The sequence below is a fragment of the Pimephales promelas genome, chromosome 5, assembly GCF_988280905.1.
Source record: "Pimephales promelas chromosome 5, fPimPro1.hap1.1, whole genome shotgun sequence".
Classification (NCBI taxonomy): Eukaryota; Metazoa; Chordata; class Actinopteri; order Cypriniformes; family Leuciscidae; genus Pimephales; species Pimephales promelas.
Window position 1 is genome coordinate 25832441 of NC_142773.1, and position 25746 is coordinate 25858186.

The 25746-nt window shown below is 38.1% G+C and overlaps 1 protein-coding gene across 2 annotated transcripts in view; it reads right to left on the reverse strand.

Annotated features, from left to right (window-relative positions):
• The window catches only part of tnr (tenascin R (restrictin, janusin)), a 178379-nt gene that overhangs the window by 125525 nt on the left and 27108 nt on the right, over positions 1-25746 (reverse strand). For both annotated transcript variants that reach the window (XM_039654780.2, XM_039654779.2), the window contains exon 2: positions 8937-8969. The gene's annotated coding sequence lies outside the window, so the exon portion shown is untranslated. The remainder of the gene's footprint in view (positions 1-8936; positions 8970-25746) is intronic.

The following is a 25746-nucleotide window of genomic DNA, read 5'->3' on the forward strand; positions in this document are numbered from 1 at the left end:
TGAAGGGAGGATGGGTTCTCTTGTTTTCAAAGCTAACTTGCTATTGCTAGCCTCTCTGAAAATTGCCAACCCAACCTTCATTGCACTGCCTGTTTTGGATTTAGGAACTGTGGTCCATTATAAAAATATTGCAAAGTATCAAAGTATGTTTGATATTTCTTCCACATCGGAAGAACACAAAGGCGAAAACACTTGAAGGAACAGAGCATCATTTGGTTTCAGTGTTTAACAAAAAACATCCGGATGATTCCCAACATTTTTTGTGGTTCATAGTAATTTCAAAGCAAAAACCCTAATTTTCCACTCTCAAAAAATAGCTAGAAAGCTTTTATTCTGTGTATTTTTATTTATTTTTTAATAATCAGGATATCATTTTAGCACAGCAAGAGACATGTTGAATTAATGTGCACGTATGGCAGAAGGAACAAGCAGATGGAGCCTGAATTTCTCTCTCTTTCCATCTCGGAGACTACCAATTAATTTCCAGGTGGGTGGGAATATAACTTGGAGGATATGTGAGGGTTCTTTACTGAAGAGGAATGTGTTAAAAATGTCTTCATTTATCTTCCTAGAGGCTAAAACAAGGTGGAATGGTAGATGTTTTTTTGTACTGTAATGCAGACAGAAAGCAGACCTGCACTCCATTAGCATGGGACCTGATTTACAAATACCTGTAATACACGCGATTAAAAGAAATGCATCAGTCTATGATATCAGACATATCAATGAGGAGGAGGGACACCGCTTTTGGGAAATGTAAATAGTTTCAAGTAAGGTGGGTCAATCCTCTGCCATTTTTTCCTTATCAAATAATTAACCACATCCAAATCTATTGCATTTCTGCATGTCACTATATATTCGAAAGAAACCACATAATAAAATGCAAGGAAATGTATCCCAACTCATGATGCTGTACGACTGCAATTTTGATTTATTAAAATAAAAAGCTAGATTAAGGCAGATTTGAATCCAGAACTCAGTGTCCTCAAATAAAAAATGCTACTTAACATTCAGACTGATTCATTTATCCGTAGTGCTACAAAATCCCGGGACCAACAGCAGATGAATGAATATTTGAGCATTTCATTTGATCAGCAAGAAAAATCATTCTCTAAAATGCCAGAGATTTTTCTTGTAAAATATAGTCACAACTCAATTTGCTTCTTATTTGTACATTTTTTAGACTTGGAAATGAGCAAATTCTGTGCAACAGACTTGGGTGAATTCATCTGATAGGCCTAGACTATTAATACAAATCTTATTTTAAATTGTTAGTGCATGACCTAATTATTATAAAAAACTAAGACATTTTCATTTTGTGATGATACAATCAGCACATCTGTGCACCACTCTCCCTCCAACAGCCCCTATCACTTTATAAACAAACTGATGCTTTCACTGTATCCTTTGACCTCCTTCTGTTTAAATATTTAGGTCTATTTTCGCTCCCTGTTTCTCTGTGAGAATGACAGTGTTGAACAGGTAAGTGTGATGATGGATATCTGTCTTCTCTTTTACAAGGTCACTCCTACACTTTTTTATTCCATAAAAAAATAAGATAATATATATATATATATATATATATACAGTTGTGTTCAAAATGATAGCAGTGTGTTTAAAAAGTGAGTAAAGCTCAAAATCCTAATAATAACTTTTATTTCAATACACAAAAATGCATTGGGAGCACTGCACATTCTATTCAAGATCAAAACATGAAGAAAAAAATATGAAATTAGTTTCTACTTTATAGAAAGTGAAGAAAAGGGAATATTAGGCTGTTCAAAAAAAAAATAGCAGTGTCCTTTATAAAGTCAAACATTTACTGTATAAACTGAAAAATGCTTGAAGATTTAGCTTTCTTGTGAATTATTGAACTAATATTTAGTTGTATGACCACGGTTTATGAGAACTGCTTCACGTCTGTGTTGCATGGAGTCGACCAACTTCTGGCAGGTATTCCAGCCCAGGACGATAGCACTACAGACCACAGTTCCTCTGCATTTCTTGTTTTTTCCTCAAAACACCCCCCCAAAAAAACGTGTTTTTCCTGGCTGTTTTTTATGAAGTGATGAAAATGTCCTGGTTTTCAAAAAACTGCTGGGAAAGATCAGCTCTACAGCAAAATATAGATGGGAAAACAAAGGAGAATGAGGAAGAAAAACAAGATAAAGAGATAGAAAACTAAAGATATAAATCTATTTTTTTTTTTTTTTGTAAGTTTGTGTGAGCTATTTTTGTTCAATTTGAGGGTATTTCTTTTAGCTATTTATAATTTATATATTTATTTTCTAATACAGGAGAGACATTATTTCTATCATTATTTTTGAAACCTGTCTTAATAAAACAAGTTGAGTAACCTGTGAGAAGCCTATCTGAATTTGTGTCTTCTAATATATATATATATATATATATATATGTGTGTGTGTGTGTTTTAGCCTCACAATCAAGGTGACTTTATTAGATTCAAGCAATACAGAAAATAATGTATTAAAAAATCTTAAGAGCATTCTGCTATTTTTGCTGTGTACTTAGATCAGCTCGATACACGCTGAATGCAGTGCTTGTGCAGAGGCACTAATAAGAAATCATTGAGACTCACCTCATTTAAAATGCATAAGGTAATGGATCTCAGATCTAATCCTGGCAATTAGTAATTAACAAAAGAGACTCACAAGCACGCTTGTATCACGGAGTTGTTTAGATAGCACTTTGCCAGACCCATTTGTCGTTAATATCAGCGTACTTCCTTGACAGGCTGAAAAATAACCAATAGTGATTGAGCCAGACAAACTTTATGCAGTATTTTGTGTGGACCTGTCTTTGCTGCTGCCCTGTGGTTATTTGCGGGGGAAAGGCTTTCATTATTGCTTGACCCGTTCGCAATTAAACTGACCCTAGCTGTCCACGCTGCGTGGAGTGGCGGAAGCTCCCATCACTCTCAGGGTGAATAACTTCACTATCCACTGCTGTGCATGCCTGAGCACTAATAAACATGCAAGGTGGAGTATGTTAATTAATGCTGAAAAAAATGCATGCTGTACTGTACTAATATCAGAACAGCCCCAGTACACATTTCTCAAGGGTTTTTGTTACGTTTGGTTATTGTCTTGACTTCAGGTTTTATTGGTATTGGATTTCGTATTGGAAACACAATACGCTAGTTGAACACAATCTTAGCCTCAAGCACAGAGTATGCGGTGACATGCTAATAAATAAAAAAATCAACGCCACTGCCGGTTGCTTTTAGAAGACAAGAGGTTGTAACGTTAAATCAGAGCGCAAAGGCATTGCAATTTCTGCATCTATTATCGAAGTATTTATTAGTAATACACTGGAAATTGAATTAATAAAAATGTGAATATTTGGTTAGTATGTCGATTTACGGTGTGTGCTCCTAAATTTTCTGGTTGTGCCCCTAAAATTTTCAGTTGGGGGCCACTGTGCTTCAAGTGAAAAAACTTTGTCTGGAGCCCTGCAAGGAGTGTCTGTTGAAAGGATACATTTATCCCTTTCAGATGAGGACGAGATTGCAATTCGGCGCTTCTCTATTTCACTGTTGTTATTGACTGCTGGCATCAGAAGGAACACAGTGTGGCCAATCCTTCTTTGCTTTGTCCAACTTATTTGCATAAAGTACACAGTTAGTCTTAAAAAGTATTTAATAGTTTAACACTTTCCAAACCATTCTAAACAAATATCCAAACAAGGTGGGAAAAGATTGAACTGTCATTCATTCATTCATTTGAAAATCAATGTGCGTAAGATGTGTGCAATACAAACAGCTGCTACCGAGAATGCGTATTTCTCTGAATAAGTATGGAATGGATGCGTGTAGTTTACATCAATTTTAAGGTTTCCAAACATAGTTATGAATGGATTTGGATGGATCATTATGGTCTCTCTTTGTTTCACTGAGGTCCTGAGGAATTTGTATGGCAGTCACAGTCACAGGCCAACCTTAGGAGTTAGTCTCTAGATGGGGTGAAGGGCAGAAACTGCATGTGGACCAATGAGAAGTCATATCCTTCCTGGCTTTGGTACCATAGGTCGTCTTCTTGCCCTCTAAGAGGTGTCTGGCTAGCTTTTTCTGATGGCGTTGGACATTTTGTTTGTTTTAGTCCACAAAGACCCAATCTTAAATGTAGGCCGGCCCTAGAATGCGCTGTTCACCACAATATGAAATGCTAACCATTGTTGACCTAGTAACCCACTACCCACCCTATATTTACAAACAGAGATTTTTTTTTTTTTTACTCTCCCTTTGCTTGCTTCAGAAACGGAGACAGTATTTATGTCCGTATACCAAATGGTTACATGAGCAGTTCTCGACTGGGCTCCTCAAATGTGCCGTGGGGAGGCATAAAATATTAGCTTCCAGGTGCTAATTAAAAATTCCAGTGCTGATAGACAACACCACACCAGAGATGCAATCGCCTTGTCTCTCCATGGGGGAGAGGAATAATATGATTATCTTTTCAGAGAATCAATTCAGCTCAGTTTCTTGAGACAGAGGACTCTCAGCAGAATGAGTTGTTTGAGGTGGAGAAACAAAGGGAGTGTGATGCTTTTGAAGGTCCTACTTTCATGTCTTCAGGATCTGGTGCCTAGAGTCTTTGCACACATAAATGCTTCAACCATTTGCCTTTCTTCCTTTAAAAAGAAGGGGGTAATCCATCGACCGGAAGTTGAAGCCTCGCGGGAGCTGACATCTTGTGGCAGAACTTCACTTGCGTTAGCATTCCCATTGACTCCCATTCATTTTGGCGTCACTTTGACGGCGAATAACTTTACATCTGAGGCGTTTGAAGACACTATTTGTCCTTTATTTATTTCTAAAGAAACACGACAATGTATAAAATCCTCCATTACCTTGTAGTTTATGTTATGGCCCCGTAGAAGCAATTTTAATGAAAGTAGGCTAACGATTGCGTCATACCCACGTGACTCTCTGTCGCACAGTAGAGAGATTACCGTATGGAAAGGAGAAGAAACTTGCGCGCAATCGGGGAAACGTGGAGGCAAAATGACAAAATAATTAATCAGAATACCTAGCAAAAGTTTATCCTGCTCCTAGCTCATGGACAGCTCCTACTCACACTCTCCGCCTCTGCGAATTTCGTAAGGGAATGATTCAGATTTCTCATGCCACAATGCTCACGTCACATATACGTCGTCAAGCTCTGTTTGAGTCTGCGCGTCAGGGACGGAAGTCCTAAAAAAATCGCCAAAAACGGGCATCAATCATCTCAATGGAGTTCCAATGAGATCGCTTTGTCCATTTCTTATACTGTCTATGTTTAAAACCAGCTAAGCATAGAAATGGAGCTTCTGAAACCATCACCAACAGCTGAGCGCTATGAGACCGAGTCTTTGACTCATAACTGTACTGAGGTCAAAGTAGTAATATTAAAAGAGCAAGCTCTCATTTTCCTTTGTACACTTTCTCTGTAAACATGTGAAGATGTGTCCTTAAGGAAACCAGGAAAGTGATTCTTCGTTTACAGACAATATATTTAGCTTCTTTTCCCAGTGTACTGTGCACCAATATATATCTAAAATATTAATTGAATTATCATTCCTCTTGAATCAGGCGGTGTCAGTGTAATATATTAATTTAGAACGATTTATTATGTAAATAAAGAAACATTTTTATCAACAGGTTACAACAGGTTTATTCGTGCCCCCTGCTCTGTACATAAATTACAATCGGTTTGAGCTTAAATTAGAGTATCAAATGTGAACATTCTAGTCCAGAATAAAAAAAAAAGAAATGTATAACGTGTATTAGTGGTAAGGATTTTTTAGGTGATGCTTTCTGTTGCTAACATCATTGTGCTGAAATCGAGTCATTTGAGTCAGTGATTCATTCATTCAACCAATTAAAATAAAATGATTTATGTCATACACAGATCGGTCTGCGCAGCGCCGCTTCAAGTTGAACAAGTTGATTCAGAAATGAAACAAGTGACTGTTTTTTTTTTTAAGGAGTGAATCATTAAATTATTGACTCAAATGATTCATTCAAAAATACTGATTCATTCAGCCACTTCAGTTTATCTAATAATCTATTGACTTTTCATGATTTTGGTGATTTTTCTCAGCAATGAGTATTGCCATATTTATTCATGTTTTTATTAGCTCCAATTTTAATATTTTAAGGTTTAATTTAATGGTTTAGTAATTGTATTACAAACTTTTGTCATTTTATTATTTTCCTGTTTTTCTTTTCTTTGCCGAAAAACTGAATCTTTTACAGTAACGACACTGGCATATGCAACTAATTTGAGTTTGAAACTAATTAAACAGCCTAATGAAAATTTGGAATCTTTTTTCCTCTATGATCTAATCCCTGGTCATCTAATCCCAGGTTAGGGGGTTGGGCCCGCATGTTGAGGCAGTTACCGATTGTTTGGCCCTGCATCATTTTTAAAGGTTTGAATCTAATGTCATTCCTCCTCATTACAGTTCAGCCTTCCAATGCCTGTGCTAATTCCTCTGCCATTCCCTTGGAGAAATCTCTCCGTTGCCCTGGCTAGCATAAATCATTTTTATCGCTGGTACTTCGGCCTCGATCTGCACAGACGGGTGATGTTTTAAACCCTATGTGGATGGTAAATCTGCCAACTTTAATTAAAATGGCATCTTTCCCCTTTTGTCCTGGTGACATAATGGCCTCCAAACTTCCTACAAAAGATCTCTGAGGACTGACCCTAAGAAAAAAAAACTAAACAAAGGGACTACCTCATGCATTCTCCAAAATAAATGACACGGTTTAAAAAGTTCAGCTTCAAAAACTTCAACACATAATACCAGAAAATGACAGGGAACAATTGTCGTTTAACAATCAAATTCCACTACACAAAAGAAAAGGCCTGAAACCTAAGGTACTCCACAACTGTCGAAGATAATAAAATGGTTCACTTTCATTTAAAGCTGTCATTTATCATGTTTAAACTGCGAAACAAAAAGGTTAAGTGAGATCCCACGAGATATAAGTTTTAACGTCAAGGCTTTCCGCCACAATGAGCCAAGTCATCCATGGCCTCTTGTCTGTCTTCATTGCTGTTAATGACAGTGTGAAACTCAATCAATGAAAGCAATTCATTTCGTTTTGCATGCTAATCATTCAGCTATGCTAAACACATAAGCCCTTATTGAGAAGCGCATGAATTGTGGCAAGGGTTTCCCGCTCGCTCCAGCTGTAGTGCTGAAATGAAAAACTCATTGGGAAAAGTCAACACTGATTGCACTGTACTGCATTAAAACGCAAATATTTATGCTGTGACATTTTCCACAAATCAATAACGTAATCCACTTTCTGCCAAATGCCTTTGAAAAAGGCCAAGCCGTACTATAATGGTCTGGCCTTTTAACTACAAAAGCCTTTCTGTGGATTAGAACCTCGGGACCCTGAATCCATCCATTTTCATCATGGACTGGGAAGGTCTAGCTGTGTGTGTGTGTGGCCACGTTCACACAGAAGCAGAATACAGTATGTCCTTAGTGCCAAGTACAGTTTGCACACACTTCATTAAAAGTGTTATGCATCACAAGTTTATTAAAAAGATTATTTTGCTAAAAATTGTGAAAACGAATTTTTAAACTGCTTTTTCAAAAGATCTATAAGCAAGAAAGCAATAAAAGGGATCAAAAGTGACAGAAATATTTTGTAACATTACAAATGTCTTTACTATTTCAAATAAATGCTGTTCTGTTGATTTTTTTTTTCTATTAATCAAAGAATTATGAAAAGAATCATGGTTTCTACAAAAATATTGAGCAGCACAACTGTTTTTCACATTGATAAGAATAATAAATGTTACTTTAGCACCAAATCGGAATATTAGAATAATCTCTGAAGGATTGACGCCTGTGTGCTGAAAATTCAGCTTTTCCATTACAAAAATAAATGAAATATATTAGAATAGAACACACTTTTCTTTTTATTTTAAAATGGAATAATATTTAGCAATTTTACTGTTACTGTATTTGACCAAACAAATGCAGCCCTGGTGAGAATAAGCAACTTTACATTAAAAAGATCTTTTGAACAGAAATGTGCTCCATGTAAAACTAGCCTATATGAAATATCCAGCTTCCATTATTTGCTTTTGGGGACAGCCAGTAATTTTCCCATTTCACTCTTCATCTGGGCCCTGCTCTTTACCAGCAGTCATCTATGTCTCTGAGACATTATCAAGACCTGACAAAGTGCCCCAGTCTGGGTCTAATAAAGATCCTTTATGAGCCTGAGTGCATTAGCAGGTCTTAGAAAAAGCTGTGGACTCCATTGATTTCATGCACAGTGTGGTACACTTCCTCTCTATTTGTTACCAGACACAGGCTGCTATTGTTTTCTCTAGCGTGGGCCACTTATGACGCTTGTTTTGCAAGAGGTGTTCCTTTAAGTGTGACTGGCACGGGGATGGTCAGACTATGGGGGTATGTTTCCCCAAATTGCCTTTATGCACATTCTCATATACAGAGGCATCTAACATGTTGTTAAGAAGGAGAGGGGGTGAGCTTTAGTATTGAGCGATGTGTTTGCATTGATTTAGCACCATGGACAGCTACTTAGACACCACAATTTCTCTGTGAAATAAAATCAGCAATTAACTAGATTGAGAGGCTATTCTGTTACACTGTATGCTGCCATTTGCATAAACATTGTTATTGTGGAAGGACTCAACAAAAACACTACTTTGCAGTGAAGGTTTGATAATAATAAATATTCTTCTCACTGGCCTTTCAACACAAGGCAGTGTGATGTTTTTGTTAGACCGCAAGATAAAAACTTCAAATTTCCACCACATTTCTTTCTTTTATATATGCAGTAAGAAAAAAAAACTATTTTAAATGGCAAATAATAAATCAAATTGGATAAATGGATTTAATTTTACATGACTATCATTGAATATCTTTCTCTTCACACTTACCCCCTGATGCTCTGCAAAGTCCCCAGTGGTCTTCTGAAATAAGAAAAAAAAAAAAAATAGCATCAATTATTTTCATTAGCCCATCCAATGTAATGATTTAACCTTTTTCTCAAATTCTCAAGGGTGAAAACTCAACCTTTTAAAAGCAAGTTACGTAATAATTCAGTCGTTTTCATAATTCAGAACAAGCACAGCGAGAATTGTACTGTAACACAAATATCTGAATGGTTAAGATAATGAAGCTCCGCTCTATGTCGTTTGCTTTGAAGAGGCTGTTCCTTTTGTTAAAAGGGTCATAAAAGCATACCCACACGTGGACATTGGTTACGCAAACGTAGGAATGTTAAAAACAGGAATGAATAGAATAGAAAGGTGCAAATCCCTTGTGTGCTTGCAGTCTTAGGAAAGGCTTTCATAGTTAAAGTCTAGTTTGCTGAAGAACACATAATTATGCACTATTTTTGTTCCCTTTATAAATGTTTCTTTTGAGGAAGACATTACCAGAGGTTGTTCTGCACCTAACAAGCAATGTCTTTCATTTCATAACCAGAGTACAAAACATCCTTCATTGAACATTTGCTCAAAAAGGCTGCTCTTTTCAACAGAATATATATTTTGGTAAACACCATGCATTATTGCAAAGTACAGTTCAAGTGAGTGATCATTACAAAATACATGATACAACAACCTGGATACCATTATGTAGAGTTATGTGGACACATTAGATTGTTCGGTGATGGTCTACAACTCAGGAGAACCTTAGCAACTGTCATATGAATATGATGCTGATGATTTATTTATTAAAATCACTCCATGGCATATGTAATCTACTCATTAGTCCAAGATTGTATTTTTTATGTGTTGAATAACTGAAAATATGAATAATTAAGTTATCATACAGACGAATATGCTATTAGATGTTGATTTTATTAATAGTTTGCACAATCCGTTCATGGTGAAGAGTTTTCACAGACTGTGAAAAAAATAACGGTTATTTATTGGCATTAGTGGTTCCATGTGGGCTCTCTAACATCCATGGAACCTTTCCAATGAACAAAAGTTTTTTTGTTTTTTTTTAGATAGTGAAAAAGGTCCTATTTTTCACACTTAGAAAAAGTGGTTCTTAAGAGCTGTTCACTGAAAGGTTCTTCAGGGAACCTTTATTTTTAGGAGTGCAGGTTTCATACAGTACTTAATACTTCATACTTAATTAAATTATTTTTAATTTCTTTTTTTTTCTTTTTTTTTTGGTTTAATTGTGTCTGTATATACATTGTCTTTTTGTATACTTCTAGTTTTATGACTGTTGTATTGCTGTAATTTTTAACTCTTTTTTTTTCTAGTTCAGAGCCTAATAACATCTGGCAAAGGGACTACCAATGAAAACTAGCCTTTGGGCTAATTTGGGTACATTTACATTTAAGAATGTTTATTAATGTACACGGTCCCTTTTCTAAATAAATAAATGGAAAAAAAAAAGTAGTTATCCAAAATATCTGGCAACAAGTCGCTTTCTTTATAAGTGAGTCACTGAGTCATCCATTCCAGCCAATTTGTTCAAACAAGCAGATTCATTCAGGAGCTAAACAAGTGTGTCTTTATAAGTAGCTACGTTTACATGGACACAATCGGAATGAAATCAATATGATTGATGAATCCGATCAGTGTTTACATGAATGATAAATAAAGTAATCGAGTTGATGTGCGCGTTTATACGTCACAAGATTCAAATCGGAATAGATTTTCAAGACATTGCCCTGCTTCACTTTACAGACACTGAGTGAAATGAGATTTTTTTTAATAACGGAACACTCATTTATATGACACTTTATTCAACAGGAAGAACAGCTCGTTCTGTGCGTCATTACGCGATTTCAACATCATTGCACATGTGCAGTCCTTTTAGTTTCAGTTTTCAATCTGATCAAAGTGTTTACATGTTCTCTCGATCGGATTACAAAAGGAGTAAAGCAGCCCTTTCAATCCGATCGAAATTCCAGTCGGATCGAGCTCAATCAGATCGATTAAGGTGTTTACATGAAGCTTTTTTTAGTCCGATTGAGCCGTCAATCCGATTATAAGGGTCCATGTAAATGCAGCTAGTGATTCACTAATGATTCATTAAATGCTGATTCATTCAGGAATAAACAACACCACTGCGTGTTAAATGCGTATTTTATAAAGCTCAGTATTTTATAAATCACCTTGATTTATAAAACAGATAAATGCAGACTGAGACAGGACGTCACATATTCACAGAACTTTAGTGTGAAAGCAGAGGAATCAATGACACTTTTTAAACAAATGGTTGGATGACCCTCAAGCCAGAACAGATCTATAGACAACGCATTAGTCCTCTGTGATGACGGATGTGAGTTTGAATGATTAATGGTGCTTGTGGTTGAAAGAAAGACCTATCGTTGTGACCTTTGAATGTAGGATTTAGGTGCAAATGGAATGACATCAAACTGCAGGACTTGTCCCTCCTGATATTTCTGTGCCATCATCGACCTTGCCAGGAGAATGCAATAGTGTAGGATTGGGGCACAGATGTCATGCACTGAACATGCAGATATATTGTCAGTTAAGCATTTGTCCGGTTATATCTTTTATAACTTTCTACATTTAGAATAGAAAAACTGATATCAAATAAAGAAAGAAATAATTACATATAAAGGGGGTAGTTGTAACGTTTTATATGTATCAGGGTAAGTCAATTAATAGACATACTGTAAAATCCTGACTTCAAAAAAGCTGATAAACATTTTCACAATTATCATGCAATAAAAAAAATCAAATAAAAATTGCCCTGATAATAACGCAAACACGTTTTTCAAACTAAAATAAAAAAGCACTGAGTAAACACAAATTAGTTTTGACTCAAAAAGTTACTAAAATACAGTCCTTGTGTAAGCAGTAAAAGTCCTAATATAACAACCTACAAACCAAGGAATTAATAAAATACGGTACACATTCTAGACTGAATTATCATTTCATTTCATTCTAGACTTTTAACTTCATTTCAAGGCCTTAACTTATATTCAAATGCATGTACAAGTTTTATCATGAACTTAATCTTTGTGATGAACTTTAAAACGATGACCACTTAGTCATCTTAATAGTTCAGATAAGGAGTCCATAGACTCCATACTAGAAGCAAATAGCAAACAGCATTTCTAGAAAACTTTTTCATCTTTTCAGCGAAGCTCTTCGCATCGCTGGATCGCGTCGCCGTCTGAGGAAGCGAAAAGCCAGCCCTAGGACAGCACTATGACACCACCTTTATCTGAAAGAGTTATCACAGAAAGAGATATCCAAGCACCGAGGGCGCGCGCCACGCCCGTACCTCCAGTTCAGTTTCTCGGTTCAGTTTCCAGTATGACGATTAGAACCCGGAAGCCATTCAACCCCTAGATATACATTTAAAACTATGGAAAGCTATCCCAAGGGTATCAGAATGGGTGCTGAGCACAATAAGACAGGGCTATTCACTACAGTTTGATCACCGCCCCCCGCGCCTCAGATTCAGATAAGACCCCATCACAGGCCATTCCAGCCCGTTCTTATCCCAAGGCGTCATATACTGACGCTTTTGCCAATGCATAGACATCCAACGCACATGGCACCCTTTAGCGTCAATATGAGACGCAGATATATATGGGGCAGAAGGCTCCTCTTAGTGGTCTAACCCTAACCCTACCCCAGACCTAAACCTACCAATACTCTGTGCGTGTTATATTGACACTAAAGGGTGCCATGTACGTTCGATGTCTATGCATTGGCAAAAGCGTCGCACTGTATATGATCCCTTGGAATGAGAATGCGTTGGCCATTCTTGAGATTCATCTTCAACAGTCAGGTATATCAATACACTATCCTCCCATTCGGCCTGTCATTGGCACCTTGGACATTCACGAAGTGCATGGACGCGGCCCTCACACCGAAATCTAGCTTACTACAATTAGGCGGAACAATTTGGGTAAATGTGTAATGACGGATCAGACCTGTTTGCCCAATAGTGGAAATATGTATACAATGTTTAACCGATGATGATTTGGGTGGGGTTCTCCCATCCCATACAACGCCACTTCTGTCTTTCACTGTCCTGACAAGAACATCGGTCTCCTCGGCTGTGAGCCTGGTAAATTCGCCATAATAATAACAATCTGCATGCAACATACGCACCTGCTCTTTAAGGGTATGTTGGATGACGTTCTGATTGGTTTAGTTCACGTTACGCCCAAACCACACCAATGAATAATGAGGCTACTTCAGACCAACCCCTTTTAAACTTGCGTCGGGTGCAAGAGTCATTTATCCCGCCGGTAAAACAGCAACAGCGCCCAAGACCCGCCCACAAAGTTACTTGTGCTTCGCGCTTGATACTTGCATTTCAGATCGTTAAAATAGAGCCCATTGTCTTTCATTAGATTTAATGTATCATTACAGCACAGGCATATACCATGTTGTAAGACTCTCGAGAGAAGCTCATTCAAACAAACACAGATGCTTCCATTTGTTAAGCTCATATTTCTCACCCCATACAAATTCTTCTTCTTCTTCTTCTCTCTCTCTCTCTCTCTCTAGTTCAGGTTAGTATTGATCGGGGTACTCTTACCCCATCCATCAAGATCTCTGCCACTGCCCACTACAGCTCAAGGACCCAAAAGCTTGGGGGGTCCAGGTCTGTATGGCCTTTTAATTTGTGAGATACACTCAAGTCGTAATGTAAATGAAAAAATGCTCTCTCTCTGTCAATATTATGTTTTATGTGGACTTCTTAAAAAGGAAAGCAGAAAATGTCAGCTGTTTTTAAGAGCTGTTTAAAGGTCATGTAAGCAGGTGTCTGAAATGGCACTGTTTTCTCTCCAGATAATTATACTTAATTTATTCATTTATTGAATACATTTGTCCTCTAGATCTCCTTCTGACAATCGGCTTGTTGTATAAGCCAAGAACCTATTTATAAAAATAAGATAGGCTTTTTATGTTTCTAAAAGTTTAGTTACTCTCAGCTTCTAAACAATGTTACAGTCATATCAGCAATATCTGCATGGATGAATTCCCAAACCATAATTTGACAGTAACACATTTTAATAAGTAAAACCACTCTTCCGCAAATAATTAATGAGAAAATCCGCATCCTTCATTAATCTTAGTCAATTTGAAAAACAAAGCCTTGGACTTTGATCCATATGAATGTTATGAGTTTTCTGCAGAACCAATCTTTAGAAATTAAATCCCCACTTCACCAAAGTAAGCTTCAGAATTTTTATTTACTTATTTTTTTGGAGAGAGAAGGATGTTGCTTTGTTTTGCTTAAGAAGGGCTGTGATTTATTGCAAAGCTGAAAACTGGGCTAGATAAGAAGAAGAGGATTTTATACAAATGTGTTTGCAGACACACTGACCCACAGTCCCTTGAATCCCTATAGTGTGTGTTGCTGATTAGTGATGGCTGAGTAGAAAGGTGCTTTGATAGTTCTTGCATCAGAAGACCAAACTGAGAATTTGTGCTCTCATTTTTTTTTTTTGAGGAAAAAAAAAAAAACTTTCTGCTCAAAGAGGATTTGGCAAAAATGACAAATTCATTTTTGATAGGATAATCCCAAGGTACTCCATCCAGTGTGAGACATGCATCAATTCTCCTTTGAAAATTGGAGGTGAGGCGTCTGCTACACTCCTCAGACAGCATGAATCCCATGAGTACCTCAAAAAGACCATGTTTCATTCTTTTTTCAGATGAAAGCCTTTACTAGACAAAGAGAAATTAAATAAAAAAATAAAACTTAATTCAAATAATTATTTTTCATGCAAAACATGAAAAAAAAACCCCTGTTGAAATGTCATCTGTTGTCACAGTCAACAAATTGGTCAACAAAACTAATTATGGTAGATTTAGATTTATCCCATTAGGCAAGCTTCTCACTCTAATTGCACTTTTTTTCCATGAAAGGGTTGTGTGCAACAATTTGAGTTGAAAGTGACTTTTAAATAACAATCAGAAGCCAGAAATGCAGTTTGAATGTAAATAGAATTAAAATGAATTCAAATATGTGATGCGATCTGGGAAAACCCGTCGGATGACGCGCCGGTGCGTTTTCAGTAAGGTCTAAATATTGATTGAATGTCAGTTTTTTGTCGAAATTGGGTTTTGACAAACAGCTTGTTGATCATTTCTGAATATATCTTGGGAAAATTCACTAGTTTAGTGCAGAAAAATGGTGATTTATAATGGCCAGCTGAAAAGACTGTGTTTCTCTTTAAGAACATGCACAGCGGTGCAAAAAAAACAATATCTCCTGTTTAGCTCTCCTTCACTTAACACTACAAAGACAGTTCACCTATCAAAATAAACCACATAACAGAATAAAGTCCAGTCCTGGGTGAATTACAACAGCACGCAAGTTTTTATCTATTTATTTTTATCCAGCGTTATCGTGCGGAAATTTTAATCCAGTTTTGAGTTTGAAGCTGCTCGTTTAAAAGACCTTGCTCGCCTCTCAATTGTCCAAACAGTTTTCACAGGTTGAATTTTGAGTTCGTAAGCTTTCGATTGATACCTAATCTATGATGATTACTCAAAATTCCATTCCATTTCTGAAAATCATAGCGATCAGCCGACTTCAGATAACCAGAACTTTTGTTACAGACAAACAATAAAATAAATCAAAACAGATTTGGAAAGGGCTTGAACCCAGCTTTAATAAGGTCTTAAAACCTGTAATATGTCCAATTTCACCATGTGGTGGGTTTTCCCAGATCACATCACATATTTATTTTTCATACTGTAACTAACTTCAAGACAAACTTTGAATGTTGATAAAGTCTTGCCACCCGCTGTATGCCTTCCCCCCCGATCTCTCTGTTGCCACAGGAAATCAAGAGAATCAGGGAAACACACCACACGGTGCTCCTTAGAGCCCCACGTTGGGAGAATCAGACTTGGTTTCCGGAGCTGACGCGGCTGTCACAAACAGCCCCTTGGCAGATTCATATAGTCTGTGTTCTCCAAATGGTGTACCGACAAAAATCTGGACCCACGGGCATGTGGGGTCTTGCGGCTGCTCAGTTTCCTACAAGAGCTGTTGGATAAGGGGAGGTCCCCATCCACACTAAGTCTATGTGGCGGCCATTGCAGCGTTCGCAGTGTCGACATCACTAGGAAAAAAAAAACTAGCTTGTCACCTCCTTCCTTAGAGGTGCCAGAAGGATGAATCCAGCTGAAAGCTTTTCCCTTTGAGCCCTTTGAGTTAAAGTACTTGTCACTCAAAACAGTTTTTCTGACTGCTCTGTCATCAGTTAAACACGTGGGGGACTTACATGCGTTGTCCGTCAGGGCTGCATGTCTCAAGTTTGGGCCAAATGACTCTAATTCATCCTCAAACCAAGACATGGCTATGTTCCTAAGGTGATTGGCACTCCTTTCTGAGCACAGGTCTTTATCGGCTCTGCCATCATCCGACACAGAGAGAAATGTTAATCTCCTCTGCCAGTGAGGGTTTACACTGCACGCTCCGTCCCTTCCAGGCGCTCGGAGCAACTTTTCGTTTCGTTTGGTGGGCGCACCAAGGGTCTCGCTGCCTTGAAACAAAGCTTGTCTATATGGATTGTTGACGCTATAGCAGCTGCTTACGCGTCAAAAGGTCTGCAATGCCTCTTGGGCATCATGGCTCATTCCACTAGATGCATGGCTTCATCGTGGGCATGGTCAAGCGGAATTTCTATTCACGACATATGTGTGGCGGCGGGTTGGGCCTCCCTGTCCACCTTTGTCAGGTTGTGTAACCTAGAATGTCCCGCTCTGCAGGCTAAACTTCTGTCAGTTTAAGTGAGATGTATGTTTCTGTTCAGATATGAACTGATTCTGCTATTCTGCTATATGTTTATACAGACCGGCGGCACCACTCAGTATTCCCTATGAGTATCCCTTTCTGGGACTCATGAGTGGATGCTTGGCGCGCATGGAGTTGATAAAGGGTTCCCGTAGCGTAAGCTAACTTACGCAATACGAGAGAACTTCTCGTAAGAGAATGTATACAAGTTACCTAACGTAACCTCGGTTCCCTCTAGAAGAGGGAACTAGTATTGCGTAACCTGCCGTGCTTGCACCACGAGCGAATTTTGCTTCAGTCGATGAAAACCAGAGAAACAGCCTCTGAGCCCTGCTTATATAATGCCCATAATGGCGGGCTGTACCGCTGTGAAGGTGCAAGCGCCGATCATTGAATATGATGTCACGTCAGGCTCAGTTGTCAATCTTAAAGTATGAAGGGGATGGATAGATGCTGTACATACATAGAGGTGTGTAGTTAATTCACTTCATGTTCAACTACCGAATTAAAAACAATTCAGTACTGCAATTTAAAATGTTGCACTCTTCCTTGGTAAAGCATTCTAGTAGCGAGTGCCTTGGTTGGAATTCAGATTTGGGCTAGGACATTCACTCAGGAAAGGAACAATGGGTCCTGCTACAGTAATGTGATATGGCGATATCACACTGGACTGGACTGTGTATATTTATTTCCCAGGCCTCTTTGTCATTGCTGGATGCTGCTGACCTTGTGTACGAATCTGTATCAGCGAGCACAGTCTTTATTTTCCAAGCTTGAGAGAAAGTGTGCTTACTGCTCACCTTTGTAACCTAGCTCCAAATGAACATGTCCTTTCCTAGACAGAGGTCTTTTTTTAACTCTTTCACACCTTAAAGTGATAGAATCGGCAACGAAAAACACCCCTTGTCTGGGTTATGTGTATATAGTTAAAACACTGTACAAAAATTTGTATTGAAAAAATATGTGTTATTGACAAATATGTATTTGTCAATGTCATCCTTCCCTCACTCGGTTTTGTTCACGAGTGAGGGAAGGATGGAATGGGAGATTGACAGACGGATCGGTGCAGCTTCTGCAGTAATGCGGTCGATGTACCGGTCTGTTGTGGTGAAGAAGGAGCTGAGCCGTAAGGCAAAGCTCTCGATTTACCGGTCAATCTACGTTCCTACTCTCACCTATGGTCATGAGCTTTGGGTCATGACCAAAAGGACAAGATCCCGGATACAGGCGGCCGAAATGTCTGGGCGATCCCTTAGAGATAGGGTGAGAAGCTCAGTCACTCAGGAGGAGCTCAGAGTAGAGCCGCTGCTCCTCCACATCGAGAGGGGTTAGCTGAGGTGGCTCGGGCATCTGTTCCGGATGCCTCCTGGACGCCTGTTCCAGGCACGTCCCACTGGGCGGAGGCCCCGGGGAAGACCTAGGACACGCTGGAACGACTATGTCTCCCGGCTGGCCTGGGAACGCCTCGGTGTCCCCCCCCAGAAGAGCTGGAGGAAGTGTCTAGGGAGAGGGAAGTCTGGGCATCTCTGCTTAGACTGCTGCCCCCGCGACCCGGCCCCGGATGAAGCGGAAGATGATGGATGGATGACAAATATGTACTGTATGGGCACATACTGTGAGGGTGGGAGTGGCTTAGTGGTTCATGTAGGTTGTCTAAAAACCGGAAGGTTGGTGGTTCAATCCCCGATTCCACCTGACCAAGTGTCGAGGTGTCCATGAGGAAGACACCTAACCCCAGCTGCTCCTGACGAGCTGGATGGCGCCTTGCATGGCTGACATCTCCGTTGGTGTATGAATTGGTGTATGAATCGGTAAATGTGAGGCATAATGTAAAGAGCTTTGGTGGCCATTGGGTCTGTGAAAGCGCTATATAAATGCAGTCCATTTACCATGTATGTGAATGATTCACCACACAGGTCTATTGATGAACTATTTGTTAGATCTCATGTCAGCAAGGTCAGTAAGGAATCTTGAGATTATATTTGATGACCAGCTCAGTTTCACAGATCAAAAGCTCAAGCCCATCCAATCCCACTGACTGACAGTACACAATGCAGAGGCGGAAGTAGAGTTAGACCCTCCAGCAAAGCAGACTTCGGATGTGTCCCCTATCTAATGCCAACGCCAATGGTCAACTGAAAGAACATGTGAAAGCTACCTGATATAGCTGTCACCAAATTACCTGCCCTGTTACCTAATTAATATTTCTGAGCCAGGCTGACAAGCTATGGAATGTTTCCTTCAATAATTCCTGAGAGTGTTAACCCACCAGGGTTGTCCACTATTCAGAAATGTATAGAATTAAGAATGACTTTTAAATTACATATCAGTTCCTGAAAATTGAAGGCAGGGTAGGACAGGTTTTTCTAAAAACAAAAAACAAAAAAACTTTTATCCCAAATTTGTTTAAACTTTCTTTATATACCAATATATAATTACAATGGCTGCAATAAAGGGCTGCAATAAACACATGAACACGCGATGCGGTTTGAGTTTACCAGCGTCGAGCGGAGAGGAGCGCAGTGCATGTAGTGACATCTTGTCACTTGTAATAAAATACATAACTTTATCATTATTAATATAAACAACTAACATGGCTGTTAGTACTCACTATCAAGCTAGCAAATCGATACTTAATTTCTTAATCTTAATTTTAATCTGTGTTTCATCAACCAATTGCATGGATTTAATAAACAAGAAGTAAATATAGCAGACAATATAGATAATCATGACACAGAGGTGCCAGCACATAAACTGGAGCTCGTCTTGTGAGTCATAAATTAACCAAAACAGTGTATAAGGTAGTGGGTAGCGTAAGGCGCGAATGTATAATGTAGAGAATAGTTGAGAGAAAATGGAGAGAAAATATAAATCGGGCACATTAAAAAGAAACGAACGAGATAGTCTTTGTGTTTTATTTAACATAAGCTTACTTTGCTCAACAAGTGACACATTATTACATATGCATTCATCAGATAGTTTACTTTTTTTTTCTTGTCTTTTTTTTTACGGTTTTAATTTTAAAACCGTTTTAATTTTTTGACTTGGTACCAGAGGGACCCATGATGAAGCTCCACACGTACTGAGAGTCTAGCTCCGTCTTACAAACTACCTGCAAGGTTATTTATTTGGGTAGCACATATATTCTGAATGCCTTCGGCAGAATTCAAATGAGCCATTTTAATCTAGATTAATTCAATTAAGATTACAGTGAGATTAATCTAGATTAAAAAAAAAAATAAAACAAAAAAAAAAATAAAGAGAAATTTGGGAAAAAGTTTTTTTTTTTTTAACCTACCTGCCCTGCCTTTAATTGGCTAATTTGAATTAAATTTAACTAGATTATTTTTTATGCATTTCTTTTATAGACCAGTATGAAAAAAAAACAAAAAAAAAAACAACAACTTCGAAATAACTTCGAATTTAACTCTCTATGGGCATGGCCAATTCAACTCTCAAACTGAAAGGAAGCCACATATTCAAATCTAAATTATGCACAAACCTGGAGCTCTCCCAGTTTGCCAACAACACTGCAGCCAAGAATACAACTTCTCCAAATGATGATCAGGTGCTGTCTGTGGCTGAGATTAGCAGACAATGCAAAAAGTCAACCTATGAAAATGTATTGGCCCAGATGGAATCCCTGGCAGGGTGTTGAGAGAATACCTTAGTAAGCTGTTTGATGTCCTCACAGATATCTTCAACACCCCGCAAACACTGGCTGTTGTGCTTACATTTTAAAACTACTACAATCATCTTTTTGCCAAAGAAGTCCATGTTAACATCTCTTAATGACGACTCCTGCCTTGAACTCACACTCGTCCTAATCAAGTATTTTAAATGACTGGTCATAACCCATATTAAGGCCTCAGTCCCACCCACACTAGTATGCTTACAGCTAGAACCGTTCCACTGTGAGTAACATCTGACACCCATTATTTCCCAACTGTACAATAAAAACACTTATGCTTGAATGCTCGTTGACATCAGTTCATACCACTGACATTAATTGGCAAAGTCTCTGTATGAAGAACAACCACCGGCCATGAAATTTTACAGAATGCCTGTGAATTGCATAACAATAGACAAAAGAGAGGAATTAAATTATTATTTTGATATTCAGTTAATTTTATTTTTCAATAATTTCTGTCATACAATAAATTACCTAGGAAACGACTTGTAAATCATACTAATATATGTATTTAAATGTAAAAATCCAGAAAGCTTTCTGTAATGGGTAGGTTTCCGTGGCAAGTTTAGGGTTAGGGAATACGTGTGTGTGTGTGTGTGTGTGTGTGTGTGTGTGTGTGAAAATAATGTTAAAAATCAATGTTGCAGTTTGAAAGGACACTAAGAAGCACACGACAGGTTAATTAAACTATATGCTTATGTGCGTGTTTTCAATGCCATTGACATTGTAGATTGCCCCATTGTGCTCTGATATATTAGACTGACAGATAATACTTAATACAACACATTTTAAAAGTTTATTATCAACCTTTAAAATGAGTATTCATTCTGTTTTCAGCAAATGTGCAGAGAGATCAGATAATCATACATTTTCAAACTGACAGCTTAATAGAATATTTTACGGGGGCTGAGATGTCAAATTTAAACAGGGCCTATAGCAAAGATTACTTGTCCTTATAGTGGGAAAGACAATGTGTTCGCTTTCTTAAAAAGTCTCAGAAAAATAGACATGAGCAACCAGATCTGGAACCAGATGTTTTGTGACATGTTTAAGAAGTAGTTTCAAGTTAAAGTTTAGATGTGTTTCAATTTGCTAACAGATGCACTATTTTATGATGTTTTGTAGTAAAATAGTGCTGATAAACAAAGTGTGGAATGTTGGACACTTCATGCACTCAACTGTCGCATCTATAATTGCATAGTGGAGGGTGTGGGGCTATCAGACTTGTGATGCTGAATGACAAAATAACCATTTAAACTCATTCATGGTTGAGTACATATTGCAGAAGGACATACTGTAGTGTATAGTTCTTCATTTGGGACACAAATTCAGATTAATCGTGCTCAGTATTTTTTTTACACATTTATTTAATTATTTAAATGAGCACAATTAATCAGAAGTTGTGTTCTAACCCTAATTGATGGAGTGTGTAGCTTTTCATTTCTTAATGAAATAATACACACAGTTTCTGTAACATATCTCATCTTAATCTTGAGTACCTGAGTAGTATTGCATCTTTCATATCTCCGAAGTGTCTTTAGTTTTATCAAATTTATATAAGACAGATGTTTAGAGATTGGCATTGGGTACTTTCCATAAGATCATCTTTCAATGCAAATCAAACCAGCTATTAGGCTAACTGAAGTAAAACCATGTCAATCTCTAGGTGTGGTGGAAGGTGTGTGATGATGTTGGGGATATTTTAATTCCAAAGGCCAAGGGAACTTTATCAGGATGCATATTATCCTGGATCCATGAAATAACTGGCTTTTAAAAATAAAAATCTGCCTGACTCTATGGGAATTTAACATAGGGGTGCCCTGACTTATGCACCCTGTATTTTAAGGAAAAACATTTATTTATTTATGATACATTGTTCATTCACAAAGAAAATGTGTGTCCTTAAAGAGTTTTCCTCATTTTTCTAATTAAGGCATTAAGATCAATATCCAAAAGATGATTTTTTATTCCTCTTTTTAGGCAACTTTAGCATGGGTGCCAAAACGTATTCATACCACTGTATATAAATGCAGTCCATTTACCATTTTTCTTTTTTGGCCGGGCAGTGTGTATACGTGTATTGAGTCCTTTGAAGCAGAAGTAACATGAAAGAATCAGAATGTGACAGCAGATTACACTCTTGAATAACGAGAGCAGCTATGAGATTTAAACTTGTTAAACCCCACTTTGCTTTTAAACTTGTCCATCTGAGTGTGAATTTCTATAGTTTCACCTCAGTGAGACTGACATGATTATAGGTTCTATTTAATAACAGCAGAAGTTTCTCTTCCGTCCAATTTGAACAAACTGATTCATTCAATGCACTAGAGAAGCCATACAAATCCAATTCTGTATCTCACTGTACTGTACTGTCCTATGCAGTTACATATGCATAAAAGAAGGCCTCCAGAACGATCAGGGGAAATATGAACGGAAAGGAATACTTAACTGCTTTATAATAGAGTGGGCATTAAAGATTAGAGAACATTACATTAATTGAGCTGTTCTCAGAGACCACAAACACAGACTGTGAAAAATGAAAATCTGAAGAAAAGCCAATAATATAGTGCAAACACCAGCAACTGTTGCATTTTTAGTTTATGAATGCCTTGTAATTAATCAGTGTTCAAGTGGGGGAGGATAATATTTATGCAGCCAAAATGTCACAGTTACTTTGAGGCACTGAATTTAATTCAGCTGAGATTCAACCAGGGCGCTCACATGGTATAAATACAAATCTAGCCCTGGGCAACTTCAAAATTATGTTAATAAAATGTGAAATATGGCTGTGATATTTCCTCCCGGTTGTGAAAAGGAGGTATTTCTCTTTGGCAAAGATTGGCTTTATGGGGTTTATGGAGTGAGTTCTAAAACACCATCATAACTTTGTGTTCATTACTTCGTTAATGAACACAAGGTTCTTGAACTGTGTGTGAAGTGAAATGTCAGCATTTCTCAGGGTTCCAGACAAAAAAAAAAAAATCATATTCAGCTAAATGACTCATAAAATGAAACATTTTGTGGCCAAGAAAAGTCTTCTAAATACTATTATCACTCAAAGACCAGATTTCAGAAATGATTTACTTCATTAAGTGTCAAGCTTCTTTCTTTAGCTTCTAACTGTCATTAAAGGTGCATTTTTCGCAGAACTACGCCCCCTCTGGCGACAAGCAAAACTGCAACCAGAGGTGTGAACGCTCATGGACCACATTCACGCTTGCACGAGCTGTTCATAACCAAAGGAGCATCAGCCGCACACATCTTTTGTTACAGTCATAATGTCTTCAGAGGTAAAAGTTATAAATCTGCACGTCATTTGAAATATATGAATATGTTTTCCCCTCACACTTATGCGAGAGGGGAAAAAGGGGCTAGTAGGAAACTTCAGTTTTTGTTTCCATCTATCTACATGTTGAACTGTTTTGTGTGCTTACTGTAACCACTTATGATTGTATTATTATGGAAACATGTTCATGAACAATAGAAGTTATTACTTTGTATAGGATCCCATTGGAGCCCTAGAGCAGACTGGAGATCTCTCCATTTGTTGAAAGCCTTCCCGATGTTGACTCCTGTCTTATTCCAATGCCTGGCACTAGACAAAAGTTTTATTTTCTTTGTCTTACATGGAGTTTACGTTGGGGTTTGGAATGAACTACAAGCCCAGTCTCATTGAATCCATCTTCTACTTTTGTCGAAAGTTGACTAAAGTTTTGTCCCTCGAGTTGTCTTTGCTTATCCAGAGAATGGCGGCGAATACATAACCTGCCAGACATAGCCAGGTGAGCGTAAACGCGCATGATGTCACGCCCAGTCTCAAAGTCCGTCCCGAATCACTCTTATTTATTTTACTGTACAGGATTATAGAGGCAATCGCAGTGATCAGAGAAGGGCTCATTCAGCCCATCAGGCAACTGTTTAAGCATGTATGGGTTAGAAAAACAGGTATTTTTTAATATGAAATGTTGCATAATGCACTTTTAATGAATTAACATTGTATTATAGAATATGAAGATTTAAGATGTTTCTTCTGGTTGTATTTTGTAAGAACCTAATGTAGGCCTACATATTACAATATTGACTTCCAATTTCAGATATGACCTAAAAATGATTTGGGTTCAATTGTAAACTGAGTAACAGTTTTTCATAACAACTTTAAAGAACCGGTTCCATTTGTGTGTTTGGTGCTGCCTTTGGGCTGTTTACACCTGGCACTGCATGCATTTCCTCAGATCGGATAACTATCTGATTTATCAAAACAATGCCATATACACCTTGTCACATATATGTGTTTTTGCAAAACGGATATGAATCCGATCTTCAATTCCCGCTCTTTATGCAAATTTAACGTCATCGAAAGCAACAGATATGAGCTGCATTTTATTGATCATTGGTTCACGCGAATGGAGTGTCTGGCGCATTAAGGGCGTTACGTGCGAATGATTTAGTTAGTGCTATTTGTGCATTCACGCGTTTGACACGAATTCGTGTCTGCCGCCCGAGTTGCAAAATCTGAACTTTGGCGTTAATTCGCACCGCGTTAACCAATCAGGAGCCTGCTGCTTGCTCACATGGTGAAGGATCTGGATGCTTCAATAAATTATCTTGTAATATGACTAAATGCGTGTGGTGTGGTGTGGTTGGTTCTAATGCAAAACAAAGCAAATATCACTTAAAACTTTATTTCAATATACGAGACATGTTAATTTTGTATTGAATGTTATTTATTCCATATCTAGATTATATGAAATATCATTTTGATGTAAAGACAACCAACATACATGTTCGTATCTGGACGTGAGAGAGAAGAAAAAAAAATCACTTTTGGAGGCTGGCTCTATTTATCATCAAAACAAATGACAGATTAGCTGGATGAGGGCGAGAGTGATCCTCGCTCCGATGCGGGACAACAGGTCATCAAACTGGGCGCGGGACAGGCGGAAGTACCGTCATCCAGCGCAGCTCCTGGAGCGAGCAAATGGTGAAACTCGCCAAATGGTTCGCCTCTGAAGAGTCCGGTGGACACAAATACGGCAACGATGATCCCCATGTCGTTGTTCTGCTCTCCAGAGCAAATACAGAGCGGTGACTCTTTCGATGCATGCTCTCGATCAACATAAAAATGATGGGCAACAACGGGTTTTGATTCTGATTCCGTCAGTTTCACTCTTGACGCACGAATTAACACAAAGTGGTCAAGCGTCAAACTAGACGCTGTAAACGCGAATTTGACGCGCTATTCGCGTCCAGTGTGAACGCACAGTAACATTACATGTAGCCTATAA